The sequence below is a fragment of the Oryctolagus cuniculus genome, chromosome 9, assembly GCF_051225735.1.
Source record: "Oryctolagus cuniculus isolate XC-2025 breed Fujian yellow rabbit chromosome 9, ASM5122573v1, whole genome shotgun sequence".
Classification (NCBI taxonomy): Eukaryota; Metazoa; Chordata; class Mammalia; order Lagomorpha; family Leporidae; genus Oryctolagus; species Oryctolagus cuniculus.
In genome coordinates this window covers 52,161,786-52,182,737 of record NC_142875.1, presented here as the reverse complement: position 1 = coordinate 52,182,737, position 20,952 = coordinate 52,161,786, and the positions used below count along the sequence as shown (strand labels likewise).

At 42.1% G+C, this 20,952-nt stretch overlaps 1 long non-coding RNA gene across 1 annotated transcript in view; it reads left to right on the top strand.

Moving 5' to 3' along the window:
• The first annotated feature begins 2,913 nt into the window (after nucleotides 1-2,913).
• The window catches only part of LOC149124563 (uncharacterized), a 120,307-nt gene continuing 102,268 nt past the window's right edge, over nucleotides 2,914-20,952 (top strand). Inside the window, exon 1 of the long non-coding RNA XR_016213739.1 lies at nucleotides 2,914-3,015. This is a non-coding gene — a long non-coding RNA (uncharacterized LOC149124563). The remainder of the gene's footprint in view (nucleotides 3,016-20,952) is intronic.

Sequence of the window (20,952 nt, the reverse complement as noted above, 5' to 3'; positions counted from 1 at the left end):
CCCCTCTTCCAGTCCAGCTCTCTGCTGTGGCCAGGGAGTGCAGTGGAGGATGGCCCAAGTGCTTGGGCCCTGCACCCGCATGGGAGACCAGGAGAAGCACCTGGCTCCTGCCTTCGGATCAGAGCGGTGCGCCGGCCGTGGAAGGAAGACCTTTCTCTCTGTCTCTCTCTCTCGCTGTCCACTCTGCCTGTCCAAAAAATAATAATAATAATAATAATAAAAATCTGCTTATGTAATATAAGCCAAAAAAATGCACTGACAGGGACATAATAGTGACTTCCGACAGAAATTAGACTTGCACAGCTTCTAATGAATAGCCTCACTGCTGAAAGCAATGACACTGTCTTGGTGGAGAAAGGAAGATAAAAGTACAGGAATTAGTGTGTGTGTGTGTGTGTGTGTGTGGGTGTGGGTGTGGTGAAGCTGAGAATCACTGAAAGCTGTAGACGAAGAGAAAGGGCCATAGTAGATTTCAAGATGACAGAAATGTTATATCTTGGAAGCCAGAGGCTAAATCTCTTCAGGGTATTTAGCCATGCACAATGATCTAATAATTGAAATCACTTACAAAATATAAAAAGCCTCAATGGTAGAAAAATAGCAAAATCCATTTTAGAACCTAAATCTTAGGAAGGGAGAAAAATAAAGCAATGGACAAGTTACCATGCAGAACAGACATGAGCATGTTCTTTTTATCTCTTGGACAGGATTCTCCCAGGGTTTGGGCCATTTAAATTCTCTTCCCACTTACAAATTACTTTAACATTTCTAAGGGACACAGATGTCTCTTACATTGATAAGTGGAGTGTCAAGCGTCACTTCCAGTAACAGGAAAAGAATCCACAGTCTTTAATTTTTACATCTAATTGACTTCAGTTGAGGTGTAGTCAAATGTATATTATTTCTTAATTTGACACCTTCCATTTAAGAGGTCTTATTTTATAAGTGTCAGAGTCACAGGTGTGAAATTAGTCACTGGGAAGGCTAACTGTTCCAGATTCTTTTGACCTTATGGCTGGAAGGAATTTAATTGTAACCTCATAAAAAGAAAGGAATTCTGGCCACTAGGGAAGATGATTACATAGTCAGTGACAATGTGAACTTGAATGGCTACATTAGCTCTTTAATTATAATGAATCAGGAAGAAATGTTCAAGGTTGGAAAGGAGGCACTTGGTAGGGATAATGACAAGCACTTATGCAAATAGTATCAACACTGTTAGAATGAAGAGGCTGGAGCTTCTTGGGTCCCTGGAGAGGTCAGCCAGGAGAGATGTGCAAGAGCCACAAAAGATTTGACATTTGTCTTTACAGGCATCCTGTAAAGTGACACATTTCTGTTCACTAAGTCTCAGGTGTTATGGGGTGTTATTTCTGTTCACTAAGTCCCAGGTTTTTTTTTTTTTTATAGCTGGTTCTGTTGTCTTCCCCCCTGGAATGTTTCATGATAATTTAGTGGTAACTTCCAAACATGTGAATGGAAGGGGAAATAAAATAAAATAGCTGAGACCAAAATATCAAAAGCTCCTAGTAACTTTTTTTAATATAAGTTCTCACTAGTAAAAAAATTAATTGCTTTGTTTGTTTTATTCCCAGCCCTGGCTTCAATTTTCACCATCTCAAGGCATCCAGGGCTATTTTTAATGCAGAGAAGATAGTCATTAAGACTAGATGAATAAAGTAATGATGGAAGGAATGGTTGGTTATGGGGCATGAATGTTGTAAAAGAGAAATAAAGCAGCTAAAAACTGAATTAAGAAAAAGAGCTTCAATATTTGGTCTCAATTTAAGTCATTTTCTAATACTGAAAATAGACGTATTTCTTGGAATTCTTAAAGAAAGTCTGTGGAGAACCCTTGTGAGATAATCCTTTTTAATCAGAGATTACTTAATTAAGGTGAAGATGTAAAAACAACTTTACCACCCACAGACCTGTGTCAGAATAATGCAATGGATCTCTGTTTATAGAAGATCAGATGGTCCTCAATGGAGTTCTTTCTTCTCAACAATGTAAAAAAGTCCCTGTGAAATATGTTTTCTTATAGCAAACCACATCTTGCACGGATTGTTTAGGATAAGAAAACAGTTATTCCTCATTCCTAGTGCTTCCTTCCATGTGGCTAGAACGTCTGTTACAATCATTTCCCCCTCCTTGTCTTTTAACTTCTCTCCAGAGGAAGTAGTCTTATTGGATATGTCAGTCAGGGACTGACCTTTTCTTCTGGTGCCATTCCACATCCATGGTTCTCAAAGTATGTTCTTGGAACAACAGTATCACATGGAGATTTGTAAGAATTCGTTGCAAGGATGAGCAAAGATGGCCTCTGTCTATCGACACTAGGTGCATCGCAGGAGGCTGAGTTCAGAGAACTCCAAAGCCTAGCGATGCCAAACTCAGGTTTTACACATCCAGCTGTCTTTAAACATAAGCCCAGATAAGTAGCTTCTTAGCTATTTAGAGTCCATTTGCTTTGTATACCCTGACAGGGAGTCTACTACCTTCTGTTAGCAATAGATATGGGAAATGCTGCTGTTATAAGTAAGATTCTAGGCTACTGCTGCACTTCAGAACTTGCTGGCCCAGAGACTCCCTGCTGGGTTGCTGTGCTACCCCCTAGAAATATAATCCCCTTCTCTAGTCCTCCTCTCCTATGGGAGTATCTTAGTTCTCCAAGCCTTATGGTCTCATGCTATGAGAGACTTCCCCCTGGATAAGCTTGTCAGTGTCCCTGAATAGAGCTTGCTATGTATAACTGCCATCCCCTGGTCACATCTTTTTTGTTCAGCGTTCTCCAAAGCCCTAGAAACTTAAGACAGAATTGTGAGTTTTCAGGCCCCACCCCAGACTGACTGGATCAGAAACTCTGGGGTGCACAGTAATCTGTCTTTTAATGGGCCCTTCAGGTGATTCTTTGCTTGCAGTAGTTTGAGAACTACCACCTTAAATTTTACAGGGCTACAGCCCCACTGTGGAAGCCTCAGTTCTCCAGCATGCGTGCTATGATATGGTGGTAAGGTAGGTAATTCTGTATTATTTGCCTGTCACTGTGTATCAGATTTGCCCTCAAATTTGGTGACTTAAAACACTAAAATTTACTACCCACCTGTTTCTGTGGTTGAGAATTTAGAAGTAGCATTGGTAGACGGCTCTCAGGTTTCTCACGTGGTCACTGTGAAGACATTGGTTGTGTTTTCAGTCATCTGGTGTCTTAACAAGGGCCGGAGGATCTGTTTCTTTCTTATTTTTTTTTTTTTTAAGATTCACTTATTTGAAAGGCAGAGATAGAGAGAACGAGAGAGAGAGGGAGAGAGAGGAGAGAGAGGAGAGAGAGGGGGAGAGATGAAGAGAGGGAGAGAGAGAGGAGAGAGAGCCGGAGAGATGGAGAGAGACAGAGAGAGAGACAGAGAGGGAGGGAGAGAGATGGAGAGGGAGATATCTTCATCTGCTGGTTCACTCCCCAAATGGCTGCAACTGCAGAGGCTGTAACAGCAGAGGCTAGGCCAGGCCATAGCCAAGAGCCAGAAACTTTTTCCAGGCCTCCCAAGTGGATGCAGGGGCCCAAGTACTTGGACCATCTTCTGCTGCTTTCCCAAGTGCATTAGCAGGGAGCTGTATTGGAAGTGGAGCAGCCAGGGCTCACACCAGCACCTATATGGGATGCTGACACTACAGGCAGAGGCTTAACTTTGTACCCCGTAGTGCCAGCCCCCTGGAGGATTTGTTTCTAAGATGGCACTTTTACCTGGCTGTTGGGAAAAGCCTCAGTTCCTCACCTTGTGAGCTTCCCCACAGGGCTTCTGTGGTAACCTCATGACAGGGCAGCCGGCTTCTTCCATAGGCCAGGATCTAGAAGAGAACAAGAGAAGAATGGTGTCAGAGTTGTATTTATCATTCATCCTGATTGACATTCAAGTCAGTACTATTGAGTATGGGGGAGGGCTACCCCAGGATGTGAATATCAGGTAGCAGGAATCATTAGGGGCTTTCTTGGAGACTGACCAGAATTTTCTCCTTAAATCAGGAATGAGACATTGATTTTCCATGTTTCTCAAACATAATCTGTATCAGGAATCAAAGGTGATATTTTACTGCTGTCTGCTTATGCCCATGTCTCATCTGATTGCCAGTGGATGGGGAAGAGCAATATTATTTATTGACTCCCTTAACACCCAACATACAAGAAATAGTAAATAATGGTAATCTATACCTTGTTTTTTCTAATAAACTGCCAAATGTACATCTCTGCCATGATGTTCTATGGCAGCTCAGGCACGAAATTAAACTCCTGATCTATGCTGCTAGCCCTGATTTTTTTTTGTCTTTCATTTCCTCCTCATAGTCAATAGCATCACCATCCAGCCAGCTGCCCAAGTCAGGAATTTGGGAACTTCTCAACTCCTGCTTTCTTCATCCCTCAAATCCTGTTAATCACGAAGTCCTGTTTCTTTTACCTCCTTAATAGGTCCCAAATGGGCCAACCTCTTTTTTCATCACAATAATCTTAACAGTTGTTGCTACAACCTCCAGCTTCTCTTATTGCCTTCCCATATGGAAAGTAGTTTAGAGGTGGGGTGGAGTGGAGACTAAGAGATCAGCTGGGTGTTGTGTTAATCCTGTTGAGAAAGAAAGGTGTGGTGGGATAGAGAGGTGGGCCAGTTTGAGAACTATTTAAGTAAGATGAATAGGACTTGAATGATTTTTCTGAAGTGAAATCTTCTTTAGATCCCCTTTGCTTTCAAAGTCCCAACTCCAAGAATGCTGTGTAAGGCCTGTATGACCAGGCTCATTTCTCCAGTCTACCCTCCTAGACACTATACTAAGCTAGTCTGAACTTCTAATCCATGGTTGCCTATTTATATTTAAAGAATTATTTATCTGAAACACACATACACAGAGAGCTGGAGATAGACAGCTAGAAGAGCTAGAGAGAGGTATCTTTCATCCACTTGCTCACTCTCCAAATGGCCATCACAGAGACCAGGCCAGGTTGAAGCTAGGAGCTAGGAACTCCATCTGGGTCTCCTATGTGGGTGGCAGGGATTCAAGTACTTGGGCACATCAGCAGGGAGCTGGATTGGAAATGGAAAGCCAGGACTTGAATTGACACTTTGATATAGAATAACTAACCTGTGATGCCACCGCCAAACCCTTTTAATACCTTGCTTTCTGCATTTGATTTCCCTTTGCATTACCCTGTTCACTTGAGTGTTTGTTCTTCAGATCTTGGTTTAAATGTTCCTTTTTTGGGTATTACCTTTTATACTGCCAAGTTTGAGGTAGATGCCTTTCTGTGGTCTTCCTCTGCACTGAGTGGCCAATGAATCATAGCACCTTGAAATGACAATTTAAGTCTCTCCTCCACTAAACTGCCTGGTGCTAGAGAGACCATGTCTTAACTGTTTTATGACCAGCTCCTACTGTATGGTCATCCCTGGATTCCATATGTTGAATGAATGAAAGCTTTTGTATTTATTCTTTAACATGTCTTTTGCTTAACTCTCGGTGGAAGGTCTTCTCTTTTGGTGTCATATTTTTTGCCATCCCTCTTTCCCCACACCCTTGTCCTTCCTTTCCTTCTCACTTCCTTTCTTCTTTTTACCCTTTCCCACATATTGAGCTCCTACTGTATACCAATGTTTTTTGTAAATTCTTTCCACTATTTATTTACACTTTCTGTAAAAGATTTATCTACTTGCTTTGTATTGTATTTTTGCCATGAATGTGGATAATTTTCAAGATTCTCATTAGCAGTGTTTAAACTTGTAAGGAGTGTAGTGGGCAAATACTTTGTGTGGAATTGTAGATATGGTGCCCTTGACCTGTAGTGATACCTCAGTCTTATTTTATTTTCTCTCTTAAACATATAAACATACCCAGAGAAACAGGCCTACTGGGTGTTTTCTAGAGGACTATATTTATGAGGAATATGAGGGTTATCTGTAGTAACTCACAGTGTATGGGTAGACATTAATGTGGCTGTTACCAGCTACACATCAGGGAGACTGAAGTGAGAGTGATGTGCTGATAAATGGGCTATCTGAAAAAAAAGTCCTGATGTATAGCATTTTCCAATGTTACTGATTTAAGTATTCCTAAATACTCCTACCATGGTTGATTTCAAGCTGTCAATATGATATCACCAAATATGGAACTGGGAAATGACAGAATTGGGTCTTATAAACTGGTACAGTCTGGCTCCAGCATGTCACTGCTATGTCAGGGGGCACAAGTTTCCATTAAGGGGGTGATGAACAAGGTGTTAGTTTCTGAAGCATCTTGATCTCCATCCCACCCTTCCTTCCTTCCTTCCTTCCTTCCTTCCTTCCTTCCTTCCTTCCTTCCTCCCTCCCTCCCTCCCTCCCTCCCTTTCCCTTCCTTTTCCTTTTCCTTTTCCTCTATTTATTTGAGCAGCAGAGTTACACAGAGAAGGAGAGACAGAGAGAAAGGTTTTCCATCTCTGGTTCACTCCCCAAATGGCCACAATGGCTAGAGCTGGGCCCATCCGATGCCAGGAGCTTCTTCTAGGTCTCTCATGTGGTTGCAGGGTCCAAGGACTTGGGTCATCGTCTACTGCTTTCCCAGGCCATGGCAGAGAGCTGGATCAGAAACTGAGTAGCCAGGACTCAAACCGGTGCCTATATAGGATGCTGATGCCGCAGGGGGAGGCTTAACTCACTACACCACAGTGACAGCCCCTAATCTCCTTTTCTGAAGCTCATCATACTACTCACTGCAAGGCTGTGAACTGGATTTTTCCGATGGGTGGGGGGCACTTGACTCAAGCTGAGCCTACCAAAGTACTTTCTAAAAAACTTAGATTTGGGATTGGTTGGGCTAGCTTCATGAACAGTGGACATGTAAAACAGGACTTAGTACATGGCCATTTCCTTCCCATGAACCTATACTATATATATATATATATAGAACAAGTCCATCTGTAACATGAGAGAAGCAGCAAAACAGGAGATGGGAAGAAGGGGATATGTGATTCCCATAGCTCTTGAGCAGCGTTCCTGTCTAGAGATCTGTGAGACTCCTGATCCTCTTGGCTTTAGTTATCTTCCTGTTATTTGGAAATCAAGGTCTTAATAGTATGAAGAATCTGGATGAACAACAGCAGTCTATCATATCTTTACTTGACATTCATCATCCCAACAATCTGTCCAGAAATTAACCTCTGAAATCTTAAATGCTTGGTTATAGGATTAAGAGAGGAAATGATTCTTACATCTAATATCTCTCACAGTAACTTCCAAAAGGTCAGTGGTTTTCAAAGCATCTCTCCCCCTGGAACTCAAGATTCCCTCTGAGCTGTTTTGGGGGCCCAGAAGGTCAAACATAATGGGCAGAGATCCACACTCTAGGTGTTACATCGCTAGAGAAGCTGTGGACTTATCTACTTTAAATGTCTTTGTTTTAATTACCAATTTATTTGCACAGAGTTTCCCCTGCTAAAAGCCTTAGGTAAAATTGTGAGGAGGTCAGCTTGACTTCAGTGTCCTTAGTACTCCTTCCTGCTCCTGTTTCTGCCTCAGGTCTCCATCCTTCCATCTTTTCACCTCTGCCGCCTGCAAAATCTGCTCCTGGGGAAGGGGGAGTAATTTAGAATGCAGGAGTATAAACTGATTGATGAGGTCAGAAGTACTACCTCTTTAATACTAACTGCATCTCAGTGGAGGACAAAGGAACAATCTCCAATAGTGAATTTCAGCTGTCATCCAAGAGGTAGAGAAGGAATATTAGTAGAGGATATTAGTAGAGATTGATTTTCTGGAATCTTTGAAATTTACCATGTGGGTAATTATCTGTTCTGGGGAGCTCATGAGATCTGTTCTGAAGTCAGGGGCTTGATCCCTGTTCTTTACTCAGGAATTGGGTTTGAGATAGACTGATATCTTCAGATTTTTACTCTGGCTTTACTTAGACAAAGCACTTATACCAACATTTTCTTTTAATATTTTTAAAAAAGATTTGTTTCTCTGTAACTCTGCCTTTCAAATATATATATATATATATATGTATATATATATATATAGAGAGAGAGAGAGAGAGAGAGAGAGATAGGGAAAGAGAAATCCTCTATCTGCTGGTTCCTCTGAGTCTCCCAGGTGGGTATAGGGGTCCATAGGGGTCCAAGCACTCGTGTCATTTTCCTCTGTTTTCCCAGGCACATTAGCAGGGAGCTGGATTGGGAGTGGAGCAGCTTGATCTTGAATCAGCACTCAGATGGGATGTGGCATTGCAGTTAGTAGCTTAACCTACTGTGACACAACACTAGTCCCTTCTTTTACTTTAAATTAAAAAAAATTATTTGAAAGGCAGGGAGAGAGGAGGAGGAGGAAGGGGGGGAGGAAGGAGAGAGAGAGAAAGAGAGAGATACAGATAGACACAGAGAGCTTTCATCCTCTGGTTTGCTCTCCTAATGTATGCAATGACCAAGACTGAGCCAAGAACACAATTTAGGTTTCCCACATGGTGGCAGGAACTCAGCCACTTGAGCTATCATTGTCTCCCACAGTCTGCATTAACAGGGTGCTGGAATCAGGAGCTTGAAGCATGATTGCATCCGGGTACTCCAATGTGGACGAGGGTGTCTCTTAACTGCTAGTCTAAATATCTGCTGCCTGTTTTAAAAATTTTTTTAAAAATCAGTTTTATTTTTCAACAGCAAATATAAATGAATGTTCTGGTATGTTTCTGATGGCCTCGCTGAAAAACCAGTGCTTAGCTAGTCCTCCTTTTCACCTCAGATTTGACATAAGTGCTTCCTAATACTGTGGGCAGATCTCTGGGTGGAGATGGTAGCCCAAAAATCATAACCCTAGGGAGTTAATCAGCAAGAACAGAGGCATTTGAGGTTGGATAAAAACAAACCAGCCAACTGAAAACCAAGTCAGAGGATGCTGCTTAGCACAACCGTTTCTATAAATTTGTGGGCATTGTGCCTCAATGAGGTGGACAAATGAAGGCAGAGAGAGCACACCGGTTGAGGAGTTGGAACAATGCTTTCAGCCTCAAAGGGAAGAAAACAGCTTCTCCAGAAACTCTGTGGGAAGTAGAAGTGTGACATTTTCCACACTTAGATAAGACATGGAAATTGCCTTGATACCCATGGGCTTTTTACTGACCTTAGAAATATAATCACATGTAATAGAATTTTGTCATGAGCACATTCACTTTGAATGTTTTCCCTGTAACCTCTAGATTTTTTTGTAGGTAACCTAATTAACAGAATATTGAAGACTTTGAGTACATTAAGAGCAATTGCCAGCTGAATACTCAAAAGTTTTAGAGAAAAATAGAAAAGGTGATTTTATTGCTAAATAAATAAATGTAAAATATCTTCTCCTTTTTTTTTTTAATTTTCCAGCACAAACATCTTGCTATGAATTCTGTTTGCTGGTAACTATTGTCATTCAATTGGGCAATTTTTAAATAAAATTTATCTCTGATAAAGGTCTCCTGCTTGCCTATTTTAAATGTAGACTAATCTAAAATGATTTTTAAAAATTTATTTTTATTTATTTGACAGGTATAAAGACAGGGGTGGGGGAGAGGGGGGAGATGGAGAGAGGGAGAGGGTGAGAGGGTGAGAGGGTGAGAGGGAGAGAGGGAGAGAGGGAGAGAGGGATAGGGAGAGAGGAGGAGAGGGGGAGTGGGGAGAGGGGGAGAGGGGGAGAGGGAGAGAGGAGGAGAGGGGGAGTGGGGAGAGGGGGAGAGGGAGAGAGAGAGAAGCAGAGATATCCCACCTGCTGGTTCACTCCCCAAATGGCCACAACAGCTGGGGTTGTGCCAAACCGAAGTCAGGTTCCTGGAATCTGGGTCTCCCACATAGGTGGTAAGGCCGTAACCATCGCTTAAGTTGCTACTTACCAGGTCATGTATTAGGAGGAAGCTGGAATTGGGAGCTTGAACCCAGCTACTCTGATTTGAAATGTGTGTGTCTCAAATGGCATCTTAATTGCTAGGCCAAATGCTCACTCCTATAGGCTCAATTTTGTTTAATTGATTATTCCTTCCATTTTCTCATTTATTTTAATTTTTGAAAATATTTAATGGGGCCAGTTCTAGTCCTGGCTGCTCTTTTTTTTTTTTTTTTGACAGGCAGAGTGGACAGTGAGAGAGAGAGAGACAGAGAGAAAGGTCTTCCTTTTGTCGTTGGTTCACCCTCCAATGGCCGCCGCGGCTGGTGCGCTGCGGCCTGCGCACCGCGCCGATCTGATGGCAGGAGCCAGGTACTTATCCTGGTCTCCCATGGGGTGCAGGGCCCAAGCACTTGGGCCATCCTCCACTGCACTCCCTGTCCACAGCAGAGAGCTGGCCTGGAAGAGGGGCAACCGGAACAGAATCCGGGGCCCCGACCGGGACTAGAACCCCGTGTGCCGGCGCCGCAAGGTGGAGGATTAGCCTAGTGAGCCGCGACGCCGGCTCTGGCTGCTCCTCTTTTGATTCAGCTTTCTACTTATGGCCTGTGAAAGCAGTGGAAGATGGCCCAGGTGTTTGGGCCTCTGTACCTATGTGGGAGGCCTATAAGAAACTCCTGGCTTCTGGCTTCAGATTGGCCCAGCTCCAGCCATTGTGGCCATTTGGGGAGTGAACCAGCAAATGGAAGACCTTTCTCTCTGTCTCTCCCTTTCACTGTCTATAACTCTACCTCTCAGGTCTCAAATAAATAAATAAAAATTCTGTAAAAAAAAAAATGATGCTAAAAAAAACCCTCAGTCACCAAGACAAATAATAATAGAAAATAAAATATTTATTTATTTGAAAGAGTTACAGAGAAAGAGAGAGAGGTAGAGAGGGAGGTCTTCCATCCACTGGTTCACTGACCAGATGGCTGCAATGGCCAGGGCTGGACCAGACCAAAGCCAGGAGCCATGAACTTCTGGGCTCCCACATGGGTGGCTGTGGCCCAAGCATTTGGACCATCTTCTGCTGCCTTCCCAGGTATATTAGCAGGGAGCTGAATCAGAAGAGGAGCAACTGGGACTTGAACCTGATTCCCATATTGAATGTGTGCATTGCAGGTGGTTGCTTAAACTGTTATGCACAATGCTAGCCACTATTTTCTCATTTTTTCATACGTAAGGCTTTTTTCAGATTTCTTATTTTATAATGTCACTAGTTTCCCTAGAATTGTCTGTTATTTGGTGGTATCATTTGATCTTTTTTATGAACTTAGATTGCAGTGATGTGACTTTCTATCATCCTTTTTTTTATTAATCCCCTTTGTCACTGAGTGCAATTTCATTGTACAAGGAAAACTATATGTTTTAAAATTTGACACTTCCTCTCACAAGATTTTGGAAGACAACAAGTGCTAAGATTGCCTGACATAAAACAAATGTAAAATATTTGCCATGGTCAGGGCTTTTTCTTTTTTTAATCTATAAAGTTAACAAATACATGAACTAAGCATTTGCTCTGCTTCTTCCTCATGCCATCTGGGATAGAAATAGCTACCCAGATGAGCTGGAAAGGACAGTTACTGAACATAGACCAAGTGCTGCAGGAATAAAAAATATGTATGCTATTTCTTTTACTTTTTATAACAAACTACTGTGTAAAGTAGTAATATCCTCAGTTTATTCATGAAGGGTCTTAAGCATGTATCAAGGGGATCACATGAATTACAAGGGACTGAATATTTTCTTACATGTTTATATATATTTTAGAATGATCATAGATAAATATGAGCCTTCAGAAGTCTTAAACAGTGTTTCTAACAGCCTGATGCTCTGGCTGCGGTACTATTTCTCAAATGTCGCCTAAATACTGGTGGGGTCTTTGATTTGTCCTTTCTTCTTTACGAGGAAGAGTTAGAATCTAATGAGGAGGAGTTTTCCATAATCAGTTGCTTTTAGTTAAAATTTCCCAGCTAACTGTGCCAGTAGAAGAGATTTCTAGAACCAAATATTGAGCATCTGCTGGGCTTGACTTGTTTATAGGAAGAGCAGACGTTTATTCATATAACAAATATTTATGTCTGTATAAAGCTATCAGTTATTTCTAACTCTCTGCTGTTATTGAAAGAGAGCAGATCCCGACTGGAAAAAAGGGATAGGTAAATTTCTCTAAAAGGTGGGGTATAGATAAGGGTAGTGAGATGGAGGTTGGAGGGTGTGCAATGGAAACAATCCAGGGAAGAGACTGGGTGGCTGAGGATTGTCAGGGACTTTGGAGGGACATATGTGTTTAAAATCCATGGAAAGTTTCAGGATAGGTATTATTTGTCCATTTCAAAATAGTTTTATTTACTCATTGAAAAGGCAGGTTGGGGGAAAGGCTATCTGCTGGTTCACTTCTCAAACGCCTGCAACTTCCAGACCAGGTTAAGCTGAAACTGGGACCTACAACTCATCTAGGTTTCCTAAGTGGGTGGCAGGACCCAAGTACTTGAAGCATCACCTACTGTTTTCCCGGGTGTGTATTAGCAGAAAGTAGAATAGAAACTGTTACCAGACACACAATATTGGAATCAGGCATCCCAAGCAGTGTCATAACTACTGTACCACTTACCTCTATTAGTCCCTTTTCATAGCTGAGGAAGCTGAGACTACCTGCAGGATCTAGTTGCACCTGTGTAAAGTCTTATTGCAGGGTGTGTGTGTTGGGGGGGGGCATACAGGGTGAATGTGGGGTAGAAATACCCTCTTCTGAGCTCTGATGTGGTATGTTCCAGAAGTATTTATAAGGTTTTTATCATATCAACTACAAGTGTAAACTGCATTTTGTGTTCAATCACAACCTCAATAGTGAAATACTTCATTACTGTGAATGGGAAAAACTTGTGTATGGGAGGATACTTTTTGATAATGAGTTAGAGTTTGAATTATTTTTGGACTGTGACAATGTTCTGAGTCTTGTTTTAGGGCAGTGGTGGACAAGATGTAATGCTTTGAGAAGTAAAATGTTAGCCAGGGCTTGAACTTATCTGATGATCCTGAGGCTGATGTTCATAGCTATGGTGTTCCCTCCATAGTGCCTTCATAGAAGTCTTCACAAGTTTCCTGTCCAAAACATCTGGTTGCTCTGACACTGTGACCACAAACGAGGGGTTACCAGTGCTAACGGGAATACTGTGGGAAGGGTTAGATTGCCACACAAAATTTAAAAACAAAATGACCAACCAATCAATGCTCTTTTGTGTTATTCACCAGAAATCCAACTGTACTTTCTTCTTCTTCTTCTTCTTTTTTTTTTTTTTTTTTTTTTTTTTTTTTTTTTTTTTTTGTTGGGGGGCAGGCAGATTTAGTCAGTGAGAGAGAAACAGAGAGAAAGGTCTTCCTTCCGTTGGTTCACCCCCCAAAATGGCCGCTACGGCCGGCGCTGCACCGATCCAAAGCCAGGAGCCAGGTGCTTCCTCCTGGTCTCACATGCAGGTTCAGGGCCCAAGGACCTGGGCCATCCTCCACTGCACTCCCGGGCTACAGCAGAGAGCTGGACTGGAAGAGGAGCAGCCGGGACAGAATCCGGCGCCCCGACCAGGACTAGAACCCAGGGTGCCGGCGCTGCAGGCGGAAGATTAGCCTAGTGAGCCACGGCGCCGGCCCTACTTTATTCTTAGGTATCATCTTTTCATCCTTAGATGTCATACTTATCAAGTAATTAATCTACAAAGACTCACTGGGTGGGAAAGGAAAAACTGTTGACAATCTTTAAAATAATCTTTGATTATTTTATTTAATGGACAGGCAGAGTGACAGAAAGAGAAGGAAAAAGAGAAACAGAGATATGCCGTATGTTCACTCCCCAAATAGCCACAATGGCTAGTAGTAGGCCAGGCTGAAACCAGTAGCCTGGCACTCTATCCAGGTCTTCCAGGGATCCAGCTACTTAAGCCATCATTTGCTGTTTGCTGGGGTGTGCATTAGCAGGAGGATGGCATTAAATTCACAAGATTAACTAGGACACGAACCTAGGTACTCCAAAAGGGATGTGGGCATCCTCAGGGGTTTAACCACTGAGGCAAAAGCCTACCCCTATAGACCATCTTAGTCTTACAGTTGCATGTAGCAGTGAGAGACTTTTTTTTCAAGAATTGAAATATGTGGTGAAATATAATTTCCCAAGCCACACCCATAACTTTATTCCTTTAGTTTAAAAGCCCATTTATTTGGACTAATTAGGTTCTTGTTACCTACTAGCTGACCTTACCCATGACTTCATTGGCATCCCCTGATAGCTGATGAGAAATGTAGAGTCTTGTGCCCCACCTGGACCTTCTGACTTTGAATTGGAATTTTCACAAGTCCACAGGTGAGTCCTATATGTTAGTTTGAGATGCATGGCTCTAAGGCAATTTAACCTCTGAGGTAGATTAAAAATACTAGGAATGTCTTAGCCTTGCCTGAACTTGCTTGTAATGGCAATTAGCTGAAAGCACAGGAACTGGCAATTAACAAATGGCAGAGAGTTCTGTGCCAAGCTAGTGGCATCCACAGAAAAGCTGTAAGTTTTGGGAGGAAAGAGCAATCACAGCCAATTAAGTCCACCAGGGAAGATTTCAAGCCGGCTGCCTTCTGGCATTTCAAGTTCTTTTAACTTCAGTATCTGCCATTGACACCTGCAGCCCTAGGGGGCAGTGTGGTATAGTAAAAAGCAGAGTCTATCCACTTCCCCTGTGTAGTTCCTCCTCATACCCCATGACCTTGGGCAATCACTTAACAACCCCCTCTTTCCCAGTCTCAGTCACCTGAGGAATAAAAGAAAATACGTATGCCTCATAGAGTTGTCGTAAGGATTAAAAGCACAACAAACACAATCTCTAACATGTCTTGTATTCCACTTCTCCCCTTGCTGCCTTCTCTTTGTCTAATTCGTAGTTACAGTGAAGCGAGCTGTACTGACTACTGATGCTCAGAGTGTTCACATGTTGCAGTGAAGCAAGTAACTCTGAAAGCTGTTGCCAGCAGGGGCTGGTTTGACAGGTGGCCAAATCCCCCAGCAGGTGTTGCTTATCAGCAGCATCCTAACTCTGCTCAGGAAGGCGAGGGAGAAGTGTGGCTGCAGTGCAGAGTGGTCTGTAGGAATTCAGAGATGGATCTGGCTTCTTGCTGTGTTTTTTACCTTTCGAGGCAGTGATAAACTATAGAGCGTGGCTCTGCTGCAGGTGAGAACCTCTGCAGGCTGAGGTCCAAAGCTGAGCTTCTCATGCTTTGTTGCCCAGTAGAATCTCCTGGGGGATTTGTAAAATACTACTGTGCCCAGAATCCCCACTCTGAGATCAGATAATTGACTCTCTGGGGTGGAAAGGTAGTTAAAAGAGCACCCCAGGAGGTATAAGTGTGTAGCCAAGGTTGAGAACCACTATAAACTATGCATTACAGACTTAGGACCTCAATAAAGCACTTGCTACAGGCTTAGTACTTAAGTGTGAGGAAGTGAAAGACTTTCGCCTGCATAGCTGCAGGTCCTCATATCAACCATCCTGGGTGGTTCTTGAGACTTCTGAGAAAGCTTTTAGTTTAATCTATTTTAGGGTGTGGCAGTTAAGGGAATAAAAGCTAAGCTTTATGCATCCAGATGTTGTATTCTTTTTCCAGTTTTCATGGGTATCCTTTGATTTTATTCTGCATAATATATAACATTTGGAATGCTTGGTAATACAGAGTTTATTGTTTTAGAAATCTACTTGCATTTGTAGCTCTTCTTTATGTTTTTGTGATAGAGAATTCTCCTCCTTCCAGTCTTTTTTGGGGGAAAGAATGATTCATTTTCCCAATATTTCTATGTTTCCTAAATGTTTGTGAAGCTTGCTTGAGTATTTTCACTACAATTAATTAGTAGACACACTGATGATCCATCAGGTATAAATAACTTGGTGAGGTTAAAACACACTCTTTGGTGTCAAGTGTGGCCCCAAGACTTGGAAGCAATAAATATATTTGAACTCATGTATAGTGAATGGGGGTAATAAAAGGAAATTCATTCCAGAATGGAAGTGAAGATTAAACCAGTTAATTATTTAAAAATAGAAGTTTATTTTCATCTACTTGAAAGGCAGAGGGAGAGAGGGGGAGAGGGGAAGGGGGGAGAAGGGGAGGTAAAGAGAGGTGGAAGGAGGGAGGGAGAGAATGATACAGAGGGGTAGGGGGGTGAGGAAGATAGAGATCTTCATCAGCTGGTTCCCTCTCTAAATACCTCCAACAGCCAAGATGGGACCAGGTCAAGGCCAGGAGCTTGGAATTCCATCCAGGTCTCCCACAAGAGTGGGAGGGGCTCAAATCCCTTGGCCATCCCAAGAAACATTACCTTCCCAGAAACATTAGGAGCAGGCTGCTTTAGAAGAGCAGTAGCTAGGACTTGAACCAACACTCAGATATGGGATGTGGGCAGGGACTTACTCTCAGTACACCACAATGACTACTCTGATCCAGTTAATTCTTACAAATGTTATAAGCTGTGCATTTTTCCTAGTGAGTGCCTCATAAGCATTGGTTGATTATTCTGGGAAGCAGGATGAGAACACAACCAGTGTGTTTGGAAATGGGGGTGTGCATTAGCTGGCTACAGTAACAAAAAAGTTTTAATTTTTTACCTCTTTGAAAATTTGAGACTCTTTTTTTTTATTTTTTTGACAGGCAGAGTGGACAGTGAGAGAGAGAGACAGAGAGAAAGGTCTTCCTTTGCCGTTGGTTCAGCCTCCAATGGCCACCACGGCTGGTGCGCCGCGGCCGTCGCACCGCATTGATCCGATGGCAGGAGCCAGGTACTTCTCCTGGTCTCCCATGGGATGCAGGGCCCAAGCACTTGGGCCATCCTCCACTGCACTCCCGGGCCACAGCAGAGAGCTGGCCTGGAAGAGGGGCAACCGGGACAGAATCCGGCGCCCCGACCGGGACTAGAACCTGGTGTGCCAGCGCTGCAAGGCGGAGGATTAGCCTAGTGAGCCGCGGCGCCGGCTAATTTGAGACTCTTAGTGAACAATAACTTGCTTATATAAGTGACTGAAAGAGTTTGTGGCAGTTCTGACATGTTTCTGGTAGTTCTCCTTTTCCCTGGCAAAAGATGTTTGCAAGGGAGTGGCATGGGAGGTGCTGTCAGTGTTATGAATCATCAAGAGGTTTTTAATTTGATTTGATTTTTTCAAGGAAGGCTGAATGATTTTCTTCTCCACCTTCCTATTTGTTTATTATTTTTATTTATGTGAAAGGCAGAGACACAGAGACAGAGACACATTTTCAGTTTACTGGTTTACTCACCAAATGATGGTAATAGCCAGGACAGAACCAGGCTGAAGCCTGGAGCCAGGCACTCCATCCATCTCTCCCTTGTGGGCAGCAGGGATCCCAGTATTTAAGCCATCATCCACTGCCTCCCTGGATGCATGTCAACAGGAATGGTGGATTGGAACTGTGATGGGGACTAGAAACCAGGCACTTTGATATGGGATGTGGTGTCTTATCTGTTGTGTCAAATGCCGGTCACCAGGATATTTTCCTATGTATGTTTTAAAATTTTGTAAACTTTAGGCCGGCGCCGCGGCTCACTAGGCCAATCCTCTGCCTAGCGGCGCCGGCACACCGGGTTCTAGTCCCGGTCGGGGCGCCGGATTCTGTCCCGGTTGCCCCTCTTCCAGGCCAGCCCTCTGCTGTGGCCAGGGAGTGCAGTGGAGGATGGCCCAGGTGCTTGGGCCCTGCACCCCATGGGAGACCAGGAAAAAGCACCTGGCTCCTGGCTCCTGCCATCGGATCAGCGCGGTGCGCTGGCCGCAGCGCGCCGGCCGCGGCGGCCATTGGAGGGTGAACCAACGGCAAAGGAAGACCTTTCTCTCTGTCTCTCTCTCTCACTGTCCACTCTGCCTGTCAAAAAAAAAAAAAAAAAAAGGTTTTGTAAACTTTATAAAGAGAAATTAATTGAAATATCTGAAGCATATATAGAGAATGAGAACTATATCTATATATTTCTTTTTAAATGTTAATAATTTCATTAACTATTTTTTCTAATAAAGTTATGTATTCGAGCCAGCTCTGTGATGCAGCAGGTTAAGCTGGGACCTGCAGTACTTGCATCTCATATGGGTGCCAGTTGTAGTCCGGGCTGTCTACTTCCAATCCAGCTCCCTGCTAATGTGCCTGGGAAAAACATTAGAAGATGGCCCAAGTCTGTGGGCCCCTGCACCCAGGTGGGAGACCTGGAAGAAGCTCCTGGTTTCTGGCCTAGCCCCAGTTGTTGCAGCCATTTGGGGAGTAATAGAGCAGATGGAAGATCTCTCTCTGTCTCTCTGTCTCTCTCTCTCTCTCTCTCTGTGTGTGTGTGTGTTTCCTTCTTTCTCTGTAACTCTTTCAAATAAATAAATTAAAAAATCGTATTCACATGTAATATAATTTGCTTGTGTTAACACAGCCATGCATGCATGGATAAATCCCACTTGATCATAATATAAATTTATTTGATAGGTTGTTGAATTTGGTTTGCTATTATTTTATTGAGAATTTTTACATTGATGTTCATCATAGATTTGGGCTATATGTTTTTTTTTTTTTCTTTTGGTAATGTCTTTGTTTGGCTTAGTTTTCAAAGTGATGCTGGTCTTATTGGTTGGAAGTATTCCCTGTAGGTATTTTTTGTTGTTGAAGAGTTTAGGAAATATTGGTTTTAAAAAAATATTGCTAATGCTTCTTTGAATATTTTATAGAATACAACTCTGAAGCCATGTGAGTCCTGGGCATTTTCTTTTTTTAAAAAATTATTTAAAAAATTCTCAGGGATGGGGTTGTGGTGCTGTGAGCTAAGCTTCCATCTGCAATGCTAGCATCCCATATTAGAATACCAGTTCAAGTTCTGGGTGCTTTACTTCTGATTCAGCTCCCTGGTAATGTGCCTGGGAAGGCAGCTGAGGATGGCCCAAGTCCTTGGGCCTCTGCAACCCATGTGGTGGGAGACCCAAATGGAGTTCCAGGTTTTGGTATGGCATAGCTCTGGCTCTGTGAACCAGTAGCTGGAGGATCTCTCTCCCTCTATCCCTCCTTTCACCCTCCCTATCACTCTGCCTTTCAAATAAATAAATCTTAAAAAATGCTCGAGTACCATGTAATGCTTGTATACTTTTATGGGTTACATTGCAATAATTCTCTCTCTCTCTCTCTATATATATATAGCACTATAGACTAATCAAACCAGGAAACTAACCTTTCTGATTCCTTATCTTTTCTTCATGCTTGAAGTGTACTAGCATCTGTTTTCTAGTTCTTCACTTAATATATGACATGTTATACAAACTATAGTCATCCCACTGTGCTGTGGAGCACTAGAACATGTTACTTTTATCAAAGTGTATTTTGGTGCCCATTATCAGTCTTTCTCTATTATTCCTTCCTACCCAATCTCAAGTAATCAGTGTTCTAACTTCAGATCATCTTTGCTTCTTCTTCTTTTTTTTTTTTTTTTTGACTTCCACATATAATAGAGAATATTTGTCTTTCTGTGTCTGGCTTATTTTACTTAACATGATGATCTCTAATTTCATCCATTTTGCTACAAATGCCAGGATTTAACTCTTTTATGGCTGAATAACAAAGATTTGTATATATATAAATTAGATTTTCTTTATCTGTTCAGCACTTATGTTGGTTTCATACCTTGGCTATTATGAATAGTGCTACAATTAACATGAGATATATGACTACTAAGCTAAACACCTGTTCTCAGCAAATCTATTTTCCAGGTTTTTGAGTAACCTGTAAGTTGATTTTTGTATAGAGAAAAGGAGGGGAGGTCAAATTTCAGTCTTCTGCATATGAGTATCCAATTTGTCCTCACCCTTTGCTTTAATGTCCTTTGTTGTTTTTGATAGCTTGTCAAAGATCAGTTGGCTATAGATGCATGGATTATCTTTTGAATGTCTATTCTGGCCCATTCAGCCAAATGTCTGTTTTTGTGTCAGTATCACACTTTTTTAGTTATAATAGCTCTGTAGTATGTCTTGAAATCTGATATTGTGATGTCTGTAGCTTTGTCCCTTTTCCAATATTGTTTTGGTTTTTTGGGATCTGTTGTTCTTTCATATAAATGTTCATATTGTTTTGTCTATTTCAGTGAAGAAATGTCATTAATATTGTGTGAATTGCATTCAATCTATAAACTGTTTATGGTAATGCAGGCATTTTAACATTAATTCTTCTAATCCATAAACATGGGAGATCATTTTTTGTGTGTCTTCTTCAATTTCTTTAGTGGATGCTTTGTAATTTTTATTGTAGATATCTTTTACAAGTGTAGTTAAATTTATTTCAAGTAATTTTTTTAGCTATTGAAGTGGGATTGCTCTTATAATTTCTTTGTCAATGAGTTCATTATTGGTATATAAAAATGATATTGATTTTGTACTCTGTGACTTTACTGAATTTGTCAGTTCCAATAGTGTCTTGCTAGAGTCTTTAAGCTATGTAGAATCATGACATCTGGAAACAGATAATATGACTTCTTTCTTTCCTATTTGTATGCCTTTTATTCTTTGTCTTGTCTAATGGCTCTGGCTAAAGCATCCAGTACAATATCAGATAAGAGCAGTGAGAATAGACATTCTTATCTGGTTCCAGATCTTAGAGGAAATGCTTTCAACTTTTCCTCATTCAACATGATGTTGATTGTGGGGTTGTAAGATACAGCTTCTTGTTGTTGAATTATGTTCCTTCAATAGTTAATTTTGTTCAAAGGTTTTTAAAAAAATTATTTTATTTACTTGAAAGGTGGAGTTAGAGTTGGAGGGAGGGAGGGAGGCAGAGAGGGTGAGAGGAAGGGAGGGAGGCAGGGAAGGAAGGTCTTTCATCAGTTGTTTCACTCCCTAAATGGCTGTAGTGACCAGGGCCATGTCAGTCTGAAGCCAGGAGCCAGGAGCTTCTTCCAGGTCTCCCACATGGGTGTAGGGGCACAAGCACTTGGGCCATATTCTGCTGCTTTCCTAGGCATATTAGCTGGGAGCTGGATTGGAAGTAGAGCAGGTGGGAC